This window comes from Cibotium barometz, chromosome 31 (genome assembly GCF_041138505.1).
Source record: "Cibotium barometz isolate CiBa-2024 chromosome 31, ASM4113850v1, whole genome shotgun sequence".
In the NCBI taxonomy this organism is placed as follows: domain Eukaryota; kingdom Viridiplantae; phylum Streptophyta; class Polypodiopsida; order Cyatheales; family Cibotiaceae; genus Cibotium; species Cibotium barometz.
In genome coordinates this window covers 49,757,000-49,775,510 of record NC_141076.1, presented here as the reverse complement: position 1 = coordinate 49,775,510, position 18,511 = coordinate 49,757,000, and the positions used below count along the sequence as shown (strand labels likewise).

Sequence of the window (18,511 nt, the reverse complement as noted above, 5' to 3'; positions counted from 1 at the left end):
ATGTTATCAAGCCATAAGCATTCCCTTTTGGTCCCATCCTTCAAAGATTCACCTATAGGCCTCCTGTCGTTTCTTCAAAGATTTAAAGATTTAACCATTCCCTGTGAGTGACATACATTCATTATTTCTTTGACAAGTAAGAATTAACTTTGTTTCCGAACCTGGAACAAAGCGACAATGCCTGAGATTTTGTATTTTATTGTGTATAAGAGGCAGTGCTTGAGTGCCCCTACGCATCTTGTGTGTCATTATTTATTCATATATTGGCATATGTTGCCCTTATGTATGTAATCATGCGTCATATATTACTTGGGTCCATTTACTTAGTGTGTAATTATAATGTAGAGAGGCAAGGCAAGACCTATGGCTAGTAGCGGTGCAGTCTTTCAAGAAACAAGATTCAATTAGAACCAAAAACCTTAGAACTTCAACATGGGGATGATGGGGATGAGTTGATGAAGTCTGACATCCCCGTGTTTCTTGGCCAGCCGCCAACAGCCAATGCAGATCAGAACTAAAAGAGGGCTAAAGAGTGGAAGTACACTTGCATGTCAGAGTCTCAACTCCATAGCCAGCTCCTCTGCAACTTGCCCATTGTTGCTTTACAATTGATTGCACGACATGTGAATCATAATCAAGTGCTGATTTTCTGGATGAAGATCCAAATTTATGCCCTATGGGCCTGCGCCATGTGCTTGACCCTCGACCCTCGGCTGCAACTCTCTAAACTGTTGTAAGTACGTGTTAAAAGACACGACTCACATATCCAAGTCTTGCATTTGCACACCACGTCAAACTCATCCTTCCACTAGACTCTAGAGGAACAGATCTCAAAATTGAGTCTCAAAACCCACTGAAGTAGTGGGTTTATCCATCAGCTCTCTTCACCAAGTAAGGGCTTTCCTCTTCAGGAGACCCCTCGCCAACTGTATCTTCCGGGCATCCGAGAAAGGGTGAAACTCGAAGTGAGCATTCCAACAGTTCAGCATAGTTGAACATTCCAATAGTTGAGCCAACAGTCTACAACCTCATGTATCCTCTCCTTCTCACCTGCAAATGCATCCGGTATGAACGAAGGAGCAACTCCAACCGTGCTTTGAGTAGTGGTTGTACCAATAACCGCTCTCTGCAAAAGCACCACCTGTTCCCGTAACTGCTGAATTTCAACCTGTAAATCAGCCTAGAGTTTTGTTGTCACAAGCGGGCATATCAATACAAAAAACCAATGGCCCAAATCACAATATACATTCAACATCCAGCACAACATGAGCATGAATCAATACATCTGTCACCACGGGCATCATAAACATATACATCTTGAAGCCACACAAGATAATCTTGCACACGACACAGCACTAGGGGCTGAAGTTGGGCCAGCTCCCCCTTGGGGTATCTTTATTACCAACAATCCACTCCTCTACCAGCACCAGATTTATCCAAATCTATGGAAAACAAAGTAATACAAGCTCTCTGTCACCAACCAGAGCAAAGCAGTCACCAACTACTCAATAGAGAAAAACAACCCTCGGTCACCAACCAAGGCCAAAACAGTCACCAACTGCTCTTCCAAAAGAACAAATCCTTGATCACCAACTAGGGCCAAAGCAGTCACCAACTGCCTTCCCGTGAAACCAAGCCCTCGGTCACCAACCAAGGCCAAACAATCACCAATTGTTCCCTTGGTTTCACGGCTGTCCACACGATTGTGCAAATCAGCACTTAGACCAAATCGTTTTGCATCCATTCAGAGTAGGGTTGAAGCCACGCACAAACTGTATCGGTTCCATCCCAAGAAAACCCTTGGTATCTTGCTGAATTTTGCTGTAAATCCGACTGGCTCTCCATATCCTGTAAGCAACTCGGCCAGCACTAGAAAAGGGAGAAATCACTGTCGACCAGCCCAGTAGCACCAGTTTCGATAGTCGACCAGCCCTGAAGCTTGTTCTCATGGAGTCGACCAGTTGTCTGGCAGCAACCGTAGTAGTCAGCCAGCCTCCAAACTCTCCTCTCTGCTGTCCAACAGCCCTATACTCCCCACAGAAGAAGTCAATAAAGGATTATCCTGGAATACAAAGGATCACACTCCCAAAATTTAGGAGTTGCTATTTTTGGCCCAACTCCAATGGAAATTCTGTTCGCATCATTACGTATGGAATTGAGAAGATACCAAGAGTTGCCAAAGTACCTATGACAAATGGGCTACCAATTGGGATATTTTTTTAGAGAGAGATCATGGGAGAACCCATCTCTTAGATTGGGACATGTGGCAAGAAAGTGGATCAAAGTGAGACAAGTGGCCTCACACTTGTTATTATAACCTTCTCTTGCCATTTTAGCTCATGGGAGGCCCAAATCTATAAATTGGAGCCCTCTCTCTTCATTTGAAGGAGGCTCTCTTGCTGCACACTAGCCTCTACCACCATTTCATGCTACCCTAATGATGGCCACTCTCTTTCTCTCTCTCTTGAAGGCTATCCATGACGAATACTGATTGTTGGGGACTGTTTTGGAGGCTTCCATCGCAAAGAAATACTAAAGGCAAAGGTATTCAATCATTTTATTATGATTTTAGCCACTGTACTTGTTGTACCAGCCCTTGTACTTGCTCTACCAGCCATTGTACCGGCTGTACCAGCCATTGTACCTACTATACCAGCCCTTGTGCTTGTTGTACCTACTGTACCAGCCATTGTACCGGCTGCACCAGCCATTGTACCCACTGTATTAGCCATTGTACTTGATGTACCTACTGTACCAACCAATGTACCTGTTTTACTAGCCACTATACTTGCTGTACCAACCCTTGTACTTGCTATACCAACCCTTGTACTTGCTGTACCGGCCACTATACCTATTATACTAGCCATTGTACTTGTTGTACCGGCTGAATGGAGAGTTGTACTTGCTGTACCAGCTCTATTGCATGAAGACCCATGGTTTTTGGGAAAGAATCAGTACTCACACGGAGGTGTATGGTTTATATTGTTGGCTCGGCATTTCTACAACTATGTGCCGGCTGAATTTTATGGTTGCCTCGTGTTGGGCTATGTTATGCCATTTGTATAAGGATAATCTGGCATCTCCCGTGGGGAGAGTAATATGAGGGAAAAAGGACGAAAGGACCAAATGTACGAGAGATCAAAGTAAAACAACGCAACATGAAATAGGTGAGTGAGTCTATATATAATGGTGAGTGAACATATGTACAAGTGGCCCTCTGATGTGAGGTGACTCTGAGAGTAGAAAGACCAGTGCAGAAGAAGAGATGATGTCAGAGCCGAGGCACGGTCGATGACGAACGCTCGCGTCGATGTGAGGCAAAGCACTCCGAGAGGTGGTCGGTATCGAAGGCTCGCGTCGGTGGATGCAGAGGCACTCCGAGGTGGAAGTGGTAGGGAAAGATGAGGTGATGCAGGCTCTGGTGACAAGGGTGCTGCGGTACCTGAGGTGGTAGATGAAGTGCAGAGAGGGCTGCCATCTCGAGTGGTGTAGTGGTGCAAGCTCTGGTGACAAGGGTGCTCCAAGACCTGAAGGGTGCAGGCTCTGGTGACAAGGGTGCTGCGTACCTGAGGGGTGGTGAAGAGCAGAGAGGGCTGCCGTCCTGCGATAGTGAAGATAAGCAGAGAGTGGGATGCCGTCTCGATGGTGTGATGTAGCAGAGAGTGGGCTGCTGTCCCAAAGAGTACTAATGATAAAACAATGATGTCTTGTACTGTAGCAGAGAGTGGGCTGTTGTCCCGATGGTGTGAGCTGAGGAAAATGCTGAAGTGCTCTATGTAGCAGAGAGGAGGGTGGTCCCATGAGCTGAAGATAAAACGCTGACATGCTCTACTATAGCAGAGAGGGGGGTTGTCATATTAACAGATTATGTAACGCTGATGTGATCTATGTGGCAGAGAGGGCTGCTGTCCCATGAACAGATATGTAACACTAATGTACTAAATGTAGCAGAGAGAGCTATTGTCCCACGGTGTGGCCTATAGCAGAGAGTGGGCTACTGTCCCAAGGTGTGGCCAGTAGCAAACGCTGAGCTGCTGTACTGTCAGGCGATGATGATATAGCAATGTGGTGTAGGCCTTGACAGCAGCAGCAGCAGAAGATGGTACCTGATATGTCTATGATGTTGATGAATGATGAGGCTAATCTATATTAGTCTGTGGGACTGTGTCGGCCAACAGGAAAGACACAAAAATCCCAAATAAAACCAATAAAGCCCAGTAAAATCTCCTTTTTAGGACTAGGAAAAGTGTGGTTTTCATACCAGGTCCTCAAAGTTTGTACATGATATTATTCTCCTTGGGTAATAAATTACTCCAAGAGGGGGTTGGGGATCGGCCCGTTCCGGTATCTATGTGGTGTCACGTGCAAGCTCCACTTTCAGCATTTGTGGATGTTTTGTCCAGCTTTTATGTTTTATGGAAAGTGATGATGGATATTTGTTAAGGCTATGGCCAAATTCAGTGTTTAATTGCATTAATGGTCAAGTGTTTTGCGAAACCCCGGGGCACCCCGGAAGTTACACCCGATGCTCGTGGACATTCACAAGCGAAATACCATGCAATGTATAGGCAAACAAAACAAGTCACACGTGCAAGTGCATTTCACAGGCAAATGCTTGTGCGCAATGATTCGGATTAAATCTCCCAACTTGCCATCTTGTACACCAAAACAGTCGCGATCATGGGCACCACCCATGCTGGATCCAAATACTTTACTCACTAGAGCAATTGCCCTTGCATGAGCCCAACTAACTCACCAGGGTCACCAACCCTTCCATGAGTTCACATGCTCACTGAACAGACTCACCAACACTTTCATGAGTTTACACACTCACTAGGATCAACAACCCTTGCATGAATGCATAAATTCAGTAGTCAAAGTCACAAACTCTTCTTACTGACTTAGAGTCACCAACTCTAATCACTCATTAAAGTCACCAACTCTTATATGAGTGAATCCATCATGCTCCAGGAAATCCTTCCACATGGCAGAGATCTCTGCAGGATTGTGAGCCCTTCCCACTCAAACTCCACATGATCCCCTTCAAGCTGAGGATGCTCCTCATGATATGATAGGGTGACATCAAGCTGGAGATCTTCAGCTAAATATCAGCATGTAAATCAGCCCAGAGTTATGTCGTCTGCTCTTGAAGTAAGTTTTCTCTACCCCCTCGACCTCTTCCTGCTCTTAACTCCACATGAGATCTCCTTTGGACTGAGGATGCTCCTCGTGGTCTGACATGGTGACGTCAAGCTGGAGATCTTCCGCCATGGATGAAGCGAAGAAAGCAAAGCGTCTACTCTTGCAAGAAAACCTATGAGCCGATTCTGAATTTCAGAATTTAAAAGGAGAAACTATGCTTTCACGTGAGAAAAGATGTGAAAAAACACCTCCTACCTATGTGAAAACAACATTTTTCCAAGCCCTGAAAGGGGATTTTATTGGGCGTTACTGGTTTTATTTGGGATTTTTTGTCTTTGCTGCTGGCCAACAGCCTTTAGGCTGGCCGACCAGCAGTCCCACAAACTATATATAGCTTTGCCTCATCACTTTTTTCTTTTTTTTTTCAACTGGCCTTTGGCCCAAGATCCTCCCATAGTTATCAAATTGCACCATCAGTAGATGGCCGCCCGTAGGCGCTTATTTATCCACCCGTAGGCGATGCCCCCGAGGAAGCACCAAGGGGGGTTTTGAACCCAGGACCTCTTGGTCCTAGGCAAACACCTTCACCACTTGAGCTATCACCTCATTGGCCTTTGCCTCATCACTTTACCATTGTACCACTTCTTGACCATATCAGGTACCATTTGCTGCTGTTGTTGCTGCTGCTACAGCTGCATACACCATACCTGCTTTATCATCATCGCTTGTCAGCCCCAGCACATCAGCATTTACTACTCACCACACCTTGGGACAGAAGCCCACTCTCTGCTACATGCCACACCTTGGGACAGCAGCCCGCTCTGCTACAGCACTGTCCTTCAGCATTTTACATCTGGCTACACTTTGGGATGGCAGACCTCTCTGCCACGTAGATCACATCAACGTTACATATCTGTTCATGGGACAGCAACCCTCTCTGCCACATAGATCACATCAGCATTACATATCTGTTCATGGGACAGCAGCCCTCTCTGCTACAGTAGAGCATATCAGCGTTTTATCTTCAGCTCATGGGACAGCAGCCCTCTCTGATACAGTAGAGCATAGCAGCGTTTTATCTTCAGCTCATGGGACAGCAACCCTCTCTGCTACATAGAACACTTGAGCGTTTTTCCTCAGCTCACACCATCAAGACAGCAGCCCACTCTCAGCTACCTTTGCCATCACGATTGCCCTCTCTGACTTTATGAGATTTTGTTTCCAAAGGGGGATACATTCCTTCTGCCAGTGTGTCAGTGTGGGACCCTGGCATCCATTATCTTCTCTCATGGTCACCTTTTTGGCCTGAGAGGGGGTGTGAAAACAACATTTTCCAAGCCATAAAAAGGGGATTTTACTAGGTTTTATTTGGGATTTTTTGTGTCTTTGCTGCTGGCCGACTAGGAGTCCCTCATGGCACAGACTATATATAGCTTTGCCTCATCACTTCACCATTGTACCACTTCTTGATACCATCTGATGTTGCTGCTGCTGCTGTTGTTGCTGCTGCGGGGGCATACACGTGACACATACGTGCTTTATCATCATCACTTGTCAGCCCCAGCACATCAGCATTTACTACTGGCCACACCTACTCTCTGCTACAAGCTACACCTTGGGACAGCAGCCCGCTCTGCTACAGCACTGTACTTCAACGTTTCTAGCTACACTTTGGAATGCCAGCCCTCTCTGCCACATAGATCACATCAGTGTTACAAATCTGTTCATGGGACAGTAGCCCTCTCTACTACAGTCTACCACATAGATCACATCAGCATTACATATCTGTTCATGGGACAGCAGCTCTCTCTACTACAGTAGAGCATATCAGCATTTTATCTTCAACTCGTGGGACAGCAGCCCCCTCTGCTACATAGAACACTTCAGCGTTTTTCCTCAGCTCACACTATCGAGACAACAGCCCACTCTCTGCTACAGTACAAGACATCATCGTTTTATCATCAGTACTCTCTGGGACAGCAGGCCACTCTCTGCTTAACTTCACCATCGACACCACTGGGGACGGTAGCCCTCTCTGCTCTTCACCACCCCTTAGGTACACAGCACCCTTGTCACCAGAGCCTGCACCCCTGAGCTACGCAACACTTGTCACCAGAGCCTACGCCCTTCAGGTCTTGCAACACCCTTGTCAGCAGAGCTTGCACCACTACACCACTCGGGACAGCAGCCCGCTCTGCTTTGACCCAGCAGCGGCTGAGCAGGGAGAGCGCCTTTTTCATGTTACAGTTTGCTTCCCTAGACTCCGCCGGGAGTATCTTCCGCTCCTCTCTAGGCTAGGAGCATTGGTGGGCTCGGTACTAGAGACTGGACCTACAGCAGCTTCAGTGGTGGCCAGAGCAGCTGGGCTACCTTCGGTCAGAGTTTTGGTGTCTGACACCTCCTCCCTTCCTAAGGTCATTCAGCTACCTAGGATAGGGGGGGGATGGATTGATTAGAGAGTGGAGTTCTCGGGGCTCCCGAACCAGTGCTTCATTTGCAGGCAGGTCGGTCATCTGGCCAAGGCCTGCCCTCGCAGGAGACCTCGACCCTCACCACAGCAACAGGCCCCTGATGGCCCGCCCACGGATGCGGCACGGCAGGCTGCCTCCGGGACACCTGCTCAGGCCACAGAGACCTCGGAGTGGCAGCCTGGAGAGGGGCGCCGCCGAGGGAGACAACCACAGCAGCACGCCCAGAGACCGCTGCAGCAGCAGCCACAGTCTCAGCCTCACTGGGTTCCCGTGAGGAACAGCTTTGCTCCCCTCCAGGAGGAGACCCCTGCGCGGCGACGACTGAGGACCAGGAGATGCCAGCACCCCCTCCTTCACCCCCCCCACCCCCGTCCCCTCCCACCGCCTCGCTTCCACCTTCGCCTCCTCCCGTCCCCGCTCCGGTTTCGGCAGCGGCTCCCTCTCCACCCCCCTCGCCCCCCCCTCCTCCCCCCCCCCACCCGCCTCACCTTCCCGGGAGGCCCTGGCAGTCCCCTGGCCTTCGCCTGCAGTCCGGAGGGCGCTGAGCACCGACCTCGCTCGAGCACCACAGAGGAGACCTACCATGCCGATTCGGGCTTCACGGATATCATCTATCCGCAGTCAGCTGAGTCGCCTCGGTGTTAGACAACGCTCGGAGGCTTTTGATTACGCCTTCACTCGGCTTTTTGGAGGAGAGGGCCCCCATGAGCCGGCACCCATCCGAGTTCATGTAGTGATACCTCCGGCCCGCGGGGAGGAGGCACTTGATTCAATGGTGGCCTTCTCGTTCCCTCTATGTGGCCCATGCGACCGGTAGTAGACTCTAGAGCTCGCTCTTAGCACTTTGAAGACTCAGGCAGTTGAGTTTTCTCATCATGTGAGCAATCTGGAGGTGACAGATGTGATAGGCCGGCTATGGGAGTTGGCTCATTTTTTCTTGGATCCCGGGAGTGTGGATGCCTCAGGGATTCGTCATTTGGTCGTGCGCATAGTGGCAGACCTTGCATGCGACCCTGGATATGTATGTATACACGAGGTTGCTCTGTCAGAGCGGGAGGCAGTCGCCATGGGCCACAACCACTGGCGCCTGATCCGTGATTCTTGCAGTACACCGGGTGGACAGATTCGCAGCCGCTCGGATGGGGACTACTCTCCATCCAAGCCGCTTGCGAAGGCCCGCCGTACGGCTGAGACAGCATCCACCTCAGCAGGTCATCCATGAGGATCATCTCATGGAATGTACAGGGCCAGGGCGGAGCACATTTTATACGCTATCGTGGTTGCTTGAGGCAGGAGCTTCAGAGATGCCTGGTTGGTGGCAGCATTGATATTTTGATGATGCAGGAGCACCACTTGGGTGAGAGCAGGATCCGAAGATATGGTTCGGTGATGCCTGGTAGATGGGACACCTTTTGGTCTACAGGGTTTGGTCCTTTGGGTGGACAGGGAGGAGTATGCATGGTCATTGCAGATGTATGGCGGTAGGCCATTGTGGATCGAGGGATCATTGTGCCTCGTAGAGCACAGTATGTCATTCTGAGGATGCATGATGAGCTATTGGGCGTGCTCAACGTCTATGCGCCCAATCATGCTAGTGCCAGAGCAGAGTTCTGGACCCAGGTTACGGATGCATTGCCAGAGGCCGCACATTGGTGTGTCGCGGGAGACTTCAACATGCTTGAGGACCCGGCCGATAGGGTGGGAGGCAGTCATGTTACAGTGCACGGCACGGAGCTTGCAGCTTGGGACCGGTTTTACATGTCACTGAGGATCACTGATGCATGGCAGCATGGGGCCTTCTCCCGCTCTCAGGACAGTCTTAGTTTCTCTCGGTCGGATCGCCGGCAGGGAGGGACTAATCTATCACGGATTGATCGCTTTTATGTGGGCGACTGGTTAGGGGAGCGAGGAGGCTCCGTCGGCATTCTCGCTGGCACCTCATTTTCAGATCATGCGCCAGTTATCCTGACATTGGAGGAGAGGACACGGGAGCCCAGCTTGCAGTTGAGGATCCCAGAGAGGGTACTTACAGATCCCAGTCTCGCTGAGGACATTGAGAGGATCTGGCATGATAGTCAGTGCTCTGACCAGGATGCAGCAGGCCAGTGTGCCCAGGGACTCATCGAGCTTAGCTCTTTTCGCACGCTGCAGCTTTGTCACGGCTGGGAGAGATTCGCGAGTGGGAGCATCGGCTGAGACGCAGCCTTGCTTCACTACAGCGCCTTCAGGAGCAGCAGCAGCCTGCATGTGAGTGGGTGGCGTCACAGCTGAGCCAGGCACGCCAGGAGGGTAGAGAGGCAGAGGAGCAGAGACATGAGTTTTACTATCGTCGTGAGGCCTCTCAGTGGACGCAGCTTGGTGATAGAGTGACTGGGGAGTTTTTTGAGATCACTGGATCCCGCCATGCTCGAGCAAGAGTTCGTCAGCTTGGTAGACCGGATGGATCGGTAGCTACTGAGCCCGGGGAGATCAGAGCCATTGCCACTGCATTCTATAGAGACCTGCTTTCAGCGGAGCCAGCCACTGAGGATAGAGATGCTTGCAGACAGACTGTGTGGGCCCATGTGCAGAGGAGGGTCACAGATCGTATGCGTACAGTTCTTGGTGCGCCTCTTTCAGAGATTAAGCTTGCCGAGGCCTTGAGGGTCCTGCCGCGACATAGTTGCCCAGGGGAGGACGGACTGAGGCCTTTTTTATGCGCTATTGGGACCTTTTGGAGCCAGGCCTCCGCAGGGGCTTTCAGTATGTTTTGGACACTGGGGTGATGCCACAGAGCTTTTCAGAGGGCTTGATCTTTCTTATCCCCAAGGGGGAGGGAGTATCAGATGATATTCGGCATTGGAGGCCTATTACGATTCTCAATACTGTCTACAAGGTCTTAGCAAAGGCCTTGAGTTTGAGGATCCAGCCCTTCCTGGGGGAGTTGATTCATGCTACCCAGACAGGATTCGTCAAGTAGCGCAGTATCCTTGACAACATCTTTACTTTCTGGGAGGCGACGGCCCGAGCTAGATTTCTTGGCGAAGACTTGGTCGTGATGCTTCTCGATTTTGAGAAGGCATACGATAGAGTTGATTGGGGTTTCTTAGAGGGCACTATGCTTCGCCTGGGCTTTGAGCCAGGATGGATCAGAGGGGTGGCGGCTTTGTATTCCATAGCTCGTAGCCAGGTGTTGATTGCAGGAGGACGGGGGCCGAGTTTTGAGCTGACCAGATCAGTCCGTCAGGGGTGTCCCCTCACCCCTTTTCTTTTTCTCTTCTTTGCGGAGGCTATGAGCATGTATTTGACGGCAGAGGAGGTTGGTTTGAGAGGACTCCAGCTCCCAGTCCGGGGGGAGGACCTGCTCGATGCTGAGTTTGCAGACTACATGGGCTTATTTTTGCACGGCCAAGAGGCCAATCTTCTTCGGGCAGAGCAGTCGCTCCAGGTTTTTAGTGCAGCTTCAGGAGCATTGATCAATTGGCGCAAGACAGTGGCCTTTTGGATAAGTAGTGCTCCCACTCCGGCATGGAGCCCGGACCCCGGTTTTAGATGGATTCCTCCTGGCACAGCAGTGCGGTATTTGGGATGCCAGATTGGACTAGATTTGTCACCTGAGCAGCAGATTGCCCCGCTTCTTCTGAGCATTCGGAAGAAGCTTTTGTATTGGAGTACAGCTCGACTATCCTTGGCTGGGAGGGTGGTGGTGGCAAATCAGGTGCTGTTAGCGACCATGTGGTACATTACGTCTTGCTGGATCTTCTCGAGCTCTTGCATCAGCCAGGTACAGAGGCTGATCAGGAACTTTCTTTGGTCTGGGCGGGACGGTCAGCCAGCCCGGGCAAAGGTTGCATGGGCAGTTATTACACTTCCGCTGGCTCAGGGAGGCTTGGGCATTATAGATCCAGTCGATCAGAGTAGAGCCTTATTGGGGAAGCTTATTGTTCGGGGGCTGCTTCCAGGCGCTGAGCCTTGGAAAGAGCTTCTCTTGCAGCGGCTGCAAGCTCGGGCTCCCCCAGCAGGGGGCACTTGGGCACCAGAGATTAGCTGGATCTTCATAGAGATGAGGAGGACAGGCCTTAGTAGAGGATGGGAGGACATATTTGCTTTGAGCATCCTGAGAGCTTGGGAGCTGCTGAGACCGGGGCTCTCTCAGCGACCTTCTCCTTGTGTTGAGGAGCGGGCCAGACAGCCGCTCATCTGGAGCCCAGCAGTTCGCACAGAGCAGGGTCATATGCTGGGTTCTCGGCCTCGTCTAGCCTGTGGACCTTTAGCGGCAGGCCCAGCACGAAGTTTTGGAGACTGGCAGGCCTTCTGCAGTCTCCCAGAGGAGATCCAGGTGGAGAGGCTAAGTCACTTCAGAGGGGGGTTGATTATGAGGGATGATATTCAGGAGGCACTCACAGAGGAGTGGTTCACGCCTTTCGAGCCAGTGGCCCCACGGTGAATGGGAGCCTTTACACGGTTGGAGATCCTAATTGCTGTCAGAGCTTGCACTGAGGATGGCTGATGCCTCTACTATGAGATTCAGGATGAGAGCAGACTTCAGAGAGTGGAGGTGGCGTCGCCTTTGGTTGCAGAGTGCACCTTTCAGAGGATACGGGTAGTGGCCGCCGCTTCTCGGAAGTGGCATATTGACCCCGACCCTGCTGATGTGCTCCCGGATTGGCGCATATGGGCATATGCAATGCGCCCCTTGGCCCGGCTACAGTGGGACCCTGGGGAGTACGAGTGGCATGATCCTTATGCATCCCTTGAGGCCACAGAGATCACCTTTTTCCAGTATACTGTTCGGCTAGGGAGGCATATTTTGACGGCGAGGAGGATGGTCTCTCTAGCTGCAGCGGGGCATTGGCGGCTACAGGGACTCTCACAGGAGTTCGTGGAGGATTTCTGGACTCGGCTCTGGGCTAGTCGACAGGCCCGCAGGATCTCGACTTTCCAGTGGCTGGTCGCCCACAGGGGCTCAGCAGTGGGCACCTGGCTTGTTTACAGCGTAAACCTGCAGCGGTAGTCGTTAAGACGACATTTATGCTTATGTATTGGGCACTTACTATGTGTCTTCTTCTTATCCCCTCAGCAGCTTTGAAATATCCATGTTTACCTTATCTCTTGAGGATGTGGTAGAAACAAGATTTTCCACATGCACATCCTGAAAAGAGAGCTTAGTAACTTCCGCTGCTAAATTTCTCAGCTCAACAGCAGCAGCTGATGCTAGCTCCTTTGCATAGGATGCCTCTTCTGCCAGCTTCTGACTTTGTATTTGTAAGCCTCCATTTTCTTCTTCCAAACGAACCTTCTCTTGCTTAAGGTTTTCAATTTCCGATCCCTGTACAACCATCTGACTGTGCATGCTGGCATTACGACTGACATTCCGAGAGCTCCCTTTTGAGCTGTAGCCTAAGGCGCAGCAGATTTGGCTGCGGATACTGCGTATTCTGGCCTCCCTCTCTCCAGAGGGTATGTTTACGTGGGGTGCCGCTGCTTGGTCGACTTCGTCAGGGCCTACTATGGGCTATGAGATGGAGCAGGACAGTCAGGCCATCAGATTCATTAGGGGCCAGCCTCGCCTGGTTCCGGCACCGGATTTCTCGTCCACCAGCTGGACACAGGAGAGGGATTTACGATGGGAGCTTCTCAGCAGCCTCACCATCTGGTTCACCTGGAGGGCCCGGTGTTTCACGGCCTTTGAGGGGAGACTGGAGCCGCCAGCAGAGACTGTACGGGGGATTTGGCAGGAGTTGCATCCAGGGCGACTCGGACGAGGCGATCTTGCGGCGCCAAGCCTTTCACACCACCTGGCGTAGCGGCCCCTTCTACACCTTACACACGGGATCCCCTCGTTGGCATTACAGGCCACCTGTTTGGCTTCCCCCCCCCCCCCCCCCCCCCCCCCCCCCCCCCCCTATTGTATGATTTAGCCCCTCAGTCCTTTGTAGTGATGCTTGTATTTTGCAGCACCTAGGGAGAGTCTCTCGGGCTGCCTTGCTGTATTCACTGCTCTGTTTCTCTTATGAGCAGGAGAGATCTTTTGGAGCCCTACGGGCGTTTTTATATAACTAATGAAAGGATCTTTTCTCGGGGGAGGGGGGGGGGGGGGGAAGCTTACCATTTTATGTAAATTTGTGCTCATTTTGATGTACTTCCAAAGTAGAATAAGTGTAGAGTAGAAAAACTTTTAAAAACAGTATTTTTTGAGTGTCGTTCCCTCCCCCATCCCCGTTCCCTACTTATGGCTATCCCCCGTCCCCTGTTACCGGCCCCCATTCCTTGTGACTATGACCAATTCTTCTCACCAGAAGTTGATTCTCCAAACTTTGATCTCGACTACACAGGGAATGGGACTTCTTACTCAGTGGAGAGTCATGTTCAAGATCTTACTTTGGGAGACGGTCAACCCATCTACATCACCTCACCTTCGCCACCTTTGCCATCACGATTGCCCTCTCTGACTTTATGAGATTTTGTTTCCAGATGGGGATACATTCCTTCTGCCAGTGTGTCAATGTGGGATCCTGGCATCCATCATCTTCTCTCATGGTCACCTTTTTCGCCTGAGGGGGGTGTGTGAAAACAACATTTTCCCAAGCCATAAAAAGGGGATTTTACTGGGTTTTATTGGTTTTATTTGGGATTTTTTGTGTCTTTGTTGCTGGCCAACAGCCTTTAGGCTACCCGGCTAGCAATCCCACATGGCACAGACTATATATAGCTTTGCCTCATCACTTCACCATTGTACCACTTCTTGATACCATCTACTGCTGTTGTTGGTGTTGCTGTTGCTGTTGTTGTTGCTGTTGCTGTTGCCAGCGCATACACCATACCTGCTTTATCGTCATCACTTGTCAGCCCCGACACATCAGCGTTTACTACGGGTCACACCTTGGGACAGCAGTCCACTCTCTGCTACAAGCCACACCTTGGGACAGCAGCCCGCTCTGCTAGAGCACCGTACTTCAACGTTTCTAGCTACACTTTGGGACAGCAGCGCTCTCTACCACATAGATTACATCAACGTTACATATCTGTTCATGGGACAGCAGCCCTCTCTGCCACATAGATCACATCAACATTACATATCAGTTCATGGGATAGCAGCCCTCTCTGCTACAGTAGAGCATATCAGCGTTTTATCTTCAACTCGTGGGATAGCAGCCCTCTATGCTACATAGAGCACTTCAGCGTTTTTCCTCAGCTCACACCATCGGGACAACAGCCCACTCTCTACTACAGTACAGGACATCATCATTTTATCATCAGTACTCTCTGGGACAGCAACCCGCTCTCTGCTACATCACACCATCAAGACGGTAGCCCACTCTCGGCTTAACTTGACCATCGACACCACTCGGGACGACAGCCCTCTCTGCTCTTCACCACCCCTCAGGTACGCAGCACCCTTGTCACCAAAGCTTGCACCCCTTACGTAAGCAGCACCCTTGTCACTAGAGCTTGCACCATTCCGGTATGCAGCGCCCTTGTCACCAGAGCGTGCACCCTTCAGGTCTTGCAGCACCCTTGTCACCAGAACTTGCACCACTACACCACTCGCGAGACAGCATCCCTCTCTGCTCTTCATCTACCACCTCAGGTACCGCAACACCCTTGTCACCAGAGCCTACATGACCTCATATTCCATTGCCACTACCACTACCACCTCGGAGTGCATCTGCATCCACCAACGCGAGCCTTCGACACCGACCACCTCTCAGAGTGCTTTGTCTCACATCCACGCAAGCCTTCATCATCGACCGTGCCTTAGCTCCAACATCATCTCTGCTTCTACACTAGTCTTTCTACTCAGAGTCTCCTCACATCAGAGGGCCTCTTGTACATATGTTTGCTCACCATTATATATAGACTCACTCACCTATTTCATGTTGTGTTGTTTTGCTCTGATCTCTCGTATATTTGGTCCTTTCGTCCTTTTGCCCTCACATCCTCCACGCACAAGAGATGGAAACCGTGTTGTGAATCCAAGCAATAGACCGTATCCAAGAACTTTTGTAACGCAGCAAGCATAATAGACCAGGTTTGCCCCTTGTTTTATAAGTTTAAAAAAACTTCTATGCTTTTTTATATACCTAGATGAATCCAGGAACATGCCCAAATTGACCTTTTAGGAACGTGCATGTTATATACTCATGGTAGTCAACCCACAACACTATATAACTATCAACTCCATTATGCATAGTATAGACTAGATACTACGACATCCCCACTAACGTCATCAATGCTCAATAGTGGTCTATATCAAGATATGCTCTCACACACGCACTCCACACACACACATAAGAGCATATATTCACACAAAACCCTTTGTTCTGAGTTTCTATCAACCTCCGAAGATGCAAGGTAGACTTAGCCATAATGAAGCCTAGCACTAAGGGAAGTAGCAAACAGAAAGAATTAGTACACCAAATAAGTAGTTGATAGGGCAAATGCACCACTAAAGATAGAAAGAATTAGCGCAATATCAACTAGCCACAACTCGGACGAAAACTTCACAATGTGAAATCTGCATGTCCGCTAATACGGCTGAATTATATACCTAGATGAATCCAGGAGCATGCCCAAATTCCCTTTTTAGGAACGTGCATGTTATATACTCATGGTAGTCAACCCACAAGACTATATAACTATCAACTCCATTATGCATAGTATGGACTAGATACTATGACATCCCCACTAACGTCATCAGTGCCCAATAGTGGGTGTAGAACTCTGTATCAAGATATGCTCTCACACACGCACTCCACACACACACACACACACATAAGAGCATATATTCACACAAAGCCCTTCGTACTGAGTTTCTATCAAACCTCCGAAGATGCAAGGCAGACTCAGCCATAATGAAGCCTAGCACTAAGGGAAGTAGCAAATAGAAAGAATTAGTACAGCAAATAAGTAGTTGATAGGGCAAATGCACCACTAACAATAGAAAGAATTAGTTGCATGTTTTTTTTTTTTGAGCCGTTTGTGCTTTGTTTATCAAAAATAGCACGGCGCTTTTCTAAAAAAACCAACACCCTTAAATTCGACATGCAACCCTTGCCTTCTTTTCCTGTCTACCCAAGCTACCTTGCATGCGCCCTCTCCTCCCCACTGTGCTCCCTTGGCTCCCTGCTTTACGGCGGCCATAGCAGCCCATGCGCAGGCCTTCTATACAACGTTCTGCCTTGTCATTGTAAAGCTTTACTCCTGTTATAAAAGGTGATCTTGTCCAACTCTCTCAATCTCCTTTGCACTCTCTCATATGTTTTACTGTTTATGCTTCCGCCTGTGCTATCTCCTTCATGGTATCATACGCTTAGGTCCAGGCTGCTCCAAACTCTGCAAATCTACCCATTTTGCTGTGCGTTTTGCTTCCATCACTTCTCCGGTTGCAGATCAGTCCCATACAAAAGCTGCGTTTCAGTCAGAGTCACACGGGGACGCGGGGACGGCCCTTAGGGACGCGGGACGCGGGGACGGGGACGGCCGGGGACGGGGGGGGAGGCGCGCAGGGGACGCCGTGCAGAATGGGGACGCAGACAGTCGTCCCGGGGACGCGTTCCCGAAACGCGGGACGGGCAGGGGACGCAGGTAGGGGACGCAGACAGGGGTCATAAACGGTCAAAAAACGGCCAAAAACGGGCAAATTTCGAGCTATAAAAGAAGGCACACTTTAGGACTTTTCTCCACACTCAAGTTTGAAGCTTCAAGCCTCATTGCTCAAGCCTCAAGCTTCCAAAGTTCCAAGTTCCATTGTCCAAGCCTCAAGGCCCAAGTGGCAAGTTAGCCCTCTCTCTCTCTCTATACTATCTACATTGTGCCAACTTCCAAGCCATCTCTCTCTCTCTCTCTCTCTCTCTCTCTCTCTCTCCAAGTTCCATGATCCATCCCTTTTGAGACTTGCAAGCCTCAAGAGTCAAGCGGCAACTTGCAACTCTCTATTGCACCCTTCTTCCCTCTCTCTCACACTATCATCATTCATGGCATCTCAAGGTGAAGGCGCTGCCGCCACATCTTCCGTTGCGGGCTCTTCACGAAGGAGGCCGGCGGTGCACACATGGTCATGGTGGGATGAGGTCCACTACACTAGTCGTGGAGTGGGCGGTGGTTCAAGGGCATGGAATTGCATGATCTATTGTGATCTATCATCTATGATCTATCTATCATCTCTATTTTGTACCCACTCTTTTTTGTAACCCTCACTGCCCATGAGGCATGTACATTGTACTTATCACTGCCCATGAGGCATGTACATTGTACTTATCTCTTTTTTGTAACCCTCACTGCCCATGAGGCATGTACATTGTACTTATCTCTTTGTATCTATCAGACTATCAATCACATAATCAGTGTGCCATCGATGTTTTATTAGCGCATTTTGCTCAAAATGACACTTGTTTTTTTGTCTATTCGGTGTAAAATTTTGTTCAAAGTGTGTCTCTATATGTATGTCATGCATACAACTCCTAAATTGCTTTTAAAAAAGAGGTTTTTTTTTGCCGTTCCCGACCCCGTCCCCGGGACGGCACTTCCCCGTCCCCGTCCCCGTCCCCCGTCCCCATGTGACTCTGGTTTCAGTACCTTTCTGCGTTTCTGGTCCAGCCCTCTTCTGGTTGCTATCGGCCAGCCCTACAGGCTGTGTTTTGCTCTTCAGAGGCAGTTTTTGAAGTGTTCTGGCTACGTTTTCTTCTACAGCATCTGTTGGTGGTGCATTTCTTGATCGTGGTGCTGCCAGACACGTGGCTCTACACTGTCTTCTTACTCCATGAGTCCCTGCCCTTCCGGTAGGAGGTTCCCGGTGGATTTTGGACTGTTTTGCTGCTATCCCGCCTCTTTCTCTCTACGGTTTGAGAGGGGGCTGATTGTTCCTGGTGCCTTGCTTTCATTGGTAAGCAATTGAGATAAGTGTTTGAGAGCTGAGA

At 50.0% G+C, this 18,511-nt stretch overlaps 1 protein-coding gene across 1 annotated transcript in view; it reads right to left on the bottom strand.

Moving 5' to 3' along the window:
* Positions 1–384: 384 nt before the first annotated feature.
* Positions 385–18,511, bottom strand: part of LOC147620981 (putative receptor-like protein kinase At1g80870) — a 70,508-nt gene continuing 52,381 nt past the window's right edge. The window contains 1 exon segment of the mRNA XM_086825270.1: positions 385–1,168. The gene's annotated coding sequence lies outside the window, so the exon portion shown is untranslated.